We start from the raw sequence: 4,761 nt of genomic DNA on the forward strand, positions 1-4,761 counted from the left end.
AAGATCTGCTTAGTTTAGACAGGAAGGCACAGAGTGAGTGGTTTCCAACCTCAAGTGATTCACAGCCACCACCTGAGCACACAAGTTCCATGCACGGCTGGGACATTGGAGTCCATCGTGCTGACACACGGAGCAACCTTAAATTTTGTCTACAGCACTAGTGCCACCATCAGCTTCACAGCCACAGGCAAAGAAACTGCCCAACGGAATCCTTCATGAAGGACCCCTGTTTTACCTCTGCAGTGCTGCTTTAGCTGTTTTCATTCCAGCTCCCTCAGTCTGACTGATGAGAGCACAGACAGCACACAGCTTAGTTTCTAAAGGTAGAAAAGACTTAAGATATAGCCAAAGATATAACAGCCAAAACTGCTCTCTATACCTGTTCTCCCTTCAACAGGGCAACAACAGCAGCCATCAACACCCACCACCTCTGGGATGGCAGCTGTCTTCCCCTTCCCAGGTTTCTCCCCCACCACAGTCTTTCCTTCAACCAGCAAAGCTGACCCCATGCTCACATACTTTTTTACCTCTGATGAGGTTAGTAAAGGATTTTGGGGAATGCTAAATATGGCAGGAAAAGATATGTTCTCAAGGATGTGCAGCCTCCCTTTTCTGCAGGATAACTCGTGGGCTACTAGGGATTTTCTCCTGCAACTTATACATAGTTTATCTTCTTCCTTTTTTAGTGACAGGAGTGGCATCACTGGTTGAAATGCACCTGGACAGCATTGCCAGCCTGCAGAGAAGAAACCTGTGGCACTTGTCACCCTCAGACAGTCCCTGCTTAAGAAATGGTTAAGCTTAACAGTTGCTTAAGTTCAGTAAAACATCTTCAAAGCATTTTGTTTGCCTAAAGCCATCAGGAGTTTTCCCATCAACACACAAATGGAGATAGACTAGGAATAAAGTTTTCAGGCAGTTTTCTACTACAAAGAAAAAATTGAAATCGTACTCATCCAGTGTTCTTTGCAACTCTATCTGCCACTGTGAACATCCTTACAAATCAGTGTTTAACACTCGCCATTGGGAAGTAATACATAAACTAAGACTAAACTCAGGCTTAACACTTGAAAGGATTAATACTTTATGCACATCAGAGAAAAGAAATAAGTGTGGTAAGACAGAGCGAGAGACATTACAAAGGGAGCTCTTTAGGGAAATGATTCTTTACCAAAATATGCCTGTTTTTGCAGGCAATTGCTTCCACTGCATCTCTCAGCTGAAACACACACACAAAAAAGAGGAAGAGGTAGAAATGAAATTACTTTTGGTTGAATATTCCAGCTGCATGCAAAAAGAAGTGGTTGAAATAATCAGAACAAAGTGTCTTAAAGTTATTCCACCTTCCAGCTGGCTCAGAATGACCATGATTTTATTTCTATTGACACTTGGACTTCCCATTGCACAGCCAGAGGGGACAGGGCACTGCAGTATCTTAAAAATTCTAGATTCTAGCTACATTTCCTTGCATCATCACAATCCATTTTCCCACCATCTCTTCTACCAGCAGTTTTAACTTAAACTAAGATTAAAAACATGGAACTATTTTACTCTGGCTGGCATAAGCACAACACAAACGTAAATGTTCTAATAGACATAAGAAGTAATTTTTCTTTACTACAATGTCTAATTTAGATCTCTGAAATTGTAAAATTAAAATCTATTCTAACCCATACTTACACAAAAAAGGCATTTGTAGCAAATTATAGTATCTAACTGCTTATTACACAAAAATCTCAGAATGACTGTATTGTAAAAAAAATAATTGCTTAATTATGAAATCCTGATGATAAAGACACCATTGTCATGAAAACATCTGGACTGCCAGCTTCCCAGAATACATGAAATTTCAATAGGCAGAGCAAAATCGGGAGGCACATGAAAGAAGAGTTTTAAAGAGGCCCAGAGAAAAAACTATCACCCACTGCATTTCTCTGTCAAAGTGCAGGGGATGGCTACAAACAAACCAACCAGTAACAGCCTAGTCACAGCAGCAGAGCAATAAGGATGTATGGGGAGATGAGAGACAATCAACAAACACTGTGCCTATTCTTGCACAACCTTGGGAAAAATATACTTCTACTCTACTCTTCTACAGTGTCAACCTGGAAAAATAGTCATTGCCTCAGGGTGTTGTAAACCTGTTTATCAATCTGATGCCTGAGAATAACAGAGTGGACAAATCTGAACAGAAGAGCAATCAGTAGTGTTTCTGTAGAATTTAACTTGCATAAAACATAATTTAAATGATATTTGAAGAACAAAACAGGGAGAGGAATAGGAATGGAGCAGGGGGAAAGGTCAGTTACACACTAATAGAAGTATTGAGAAAAGTAAGAGAAGCTTGACTGCTGTGTTCAGTTCAGCCAAACAGGCCTGACCATGAACAAGAAATCTGTTCCTTGTCAAGCCTGTTCTAAATGTTATGTTGATGGTGAAGTTAGTGCCCATGCACATTTTAGCTGCTTATGAAATGATGAAAGTTGCATTGGAAAAATGGGAGTTCAAAGATATCATTATCCCAGATGTGAGATGTCACATCAAAAGGACCCGAAGAAGCAAGAGAACATTTCCAGTGGACTGGGGGATGCAGTCTCATAAGAAGAAACCTTGTCTGTGAGCCCAGGATATGACCATGCTGGAGAGAACTCTCCAGGACAGGACTTCTCTCCTTTCCAGCTGAGCCCAAGTCCTGAAGCAAGTACACCTGTAACTGGGCCTGAGCATGCAGGCAATTCCAGGGAATCTAACGAGGGCTCCCTGGTCAGATAGCTAAAAGTTCACAGAGCAGGGTTCACAGGGCTGACAGCTACAGTGAGGTGTGATTCCTCACCTCTAACTAGAGCTCCCATTGCTGGCAGTGACTTTTTCCCTTGGAATCCCCAGTGGAAAACTCACATTTAAATAATCTGCAAGGCCCCAGAACAGACAATGGATGAGACATCAGAGAATGATGTATCACTTATGGGGTAGGACACATCAGTTATGGGGGGGATTACAGGGCAGACAGCACGAGAAGCACAGTAACCTCCTCACATGGTTGCCATCTGTGCTTCTCTGCTAAAGGTTATATCAGGACTCCATTGTAAAACATTGCTGGCTGGGATTTATAATTCAGTGGACAGCCAAGTTCTCAGCCAAGAATCCTTCCAAATGAAAACAGCTGAGTTGTGGGGATTCTGCCTATGGTGGATATTTTTGATCGCTAACATGATAAAATCCACAAAGTAGCATCAGTCTGTACATCTGATGTGTTTTCCACGAACAGCTCTACACAACAGCCAAACCAATGGAGTTGATCATCTTCAGTCTCAGATCTCACTGCTTGTTTGCATGGTGTTCAGATGGTGGGATAAAACTCATTCCCTGTGCAAGGGCTCACTGTGAGATCTGTACAGCACTTCAGTCTCCCCTAAGGCTGATACACAGGGGATTTAAAAAGTGTGTGCCCTGAGGAACGGCCTGCATGGTACCAGTGAACAGAGCTGCACGCACTAGGAAAAGCTTTCATAACTTTCTCTCAAGAAGCATTACTCTTCTGCCAAGTAAATGTGCCTGTTATTTACTTTCCAGCACATATTGCAAAGCTCATGTTAATTAAACCTCTAAAACACACAACAGAATAAATCTTTATTGACGTAATGGCAACAAATTGTATAGGAACTCTCCTCTGCTGTTTACTCAGTAAATATTTGCTTGGAAAGAATAATTTGCACTATCTTAGACAAAGGACAAGCCAGTTAGGGCACTGTAGCCATGAGCATCCTTCCTGCTCTCCTGGACTCCAGAGCTGAAACTCCAGGATCCTCCGAGTCAACTTACACAGAGTTCAAACACCAGGCAAACACACCAGGAAGGAAAGAGCTGGGATAAATGGTCTGATGTCAGCTCTGTGGCACCAGAGAACTTTGGTACAACATCAAAAACGACATGCTTTTCCCTGGGTGATTTATGGGTTATAGCACAGGGCTCTGTCAGTTGAAAGGATGGTCCAAACACAAAACCATCTCCAAAGCTCAATGCACATCACAGCAAAAAGTCTTCCTTTCTTTGGAGATGCCAGCCCTTTAACAGACTGCAGCTCTCAAAATCCAGGCACTGGAAACCCAGGAATATCAGGTCTGCTGCTTACTTATCTTTAGGTGAATTTCTAAAGTATCCCACACATGGATAGATTTCTAAAATCTAGATTCCAAACCCTAATAACTCACAAAATAAAGCACAAGGAACCCCCAGTCAAACGCTGTATGGCATTTACAGAATGCCTTTGGGTAACTCTGGTCTGTAAAGGCAACTGCACTGTTAGACTAGGCAGTGACCAAACACACTTGGTAATGGCAAAGCTGCCTCTGACTTTAGCAGAGGTTCATCCCTAAAATCCCATGAAATGTCAATCTATTAGGACCCTTCTCATTATTAATACATATTTATCTTTAGAGCAGATGGACTGATTGCACAAGGCTGAAAGTTGTCCAAAAGAGAAGTGTCTTCTACTGGGAAACAGCCTATGAAATACAAACACTCCCAAAAGACATGACTCATGCTGGCAGGCTGTCACAGCACTTTTCTGAATTTGAATCAACATAATCTGAAATCCTTTTCTCAATGGCCAGTTCAGATACATTTCAAGAAAATTGCAACTATACTAGCAAAGCTTCTTAACCTTCACATCTTCCTACTGAAGCACACGTAGAATGTACCAGTAAAAAAAAAAAAAATAAAAAGGAAGATCATCTTAAACTGACAGGTTATTCACACTCT

Source organism: Geospiza fortis, unplaced genomic scaffold (genome assembly GCF_000277835.1).
Source record: "Geospiza fortis unplaced genomic scaffold, GeoFor_1.0 scaffold157, whole genome shotgun sequence".
Classification (NCBI taxonomy): domain Eukaryota; kingdom Metazoa; phylum Chordata; class Aves; order Passeriformes; family Thraupidae; genus Geospiza; species Geospiza fortis.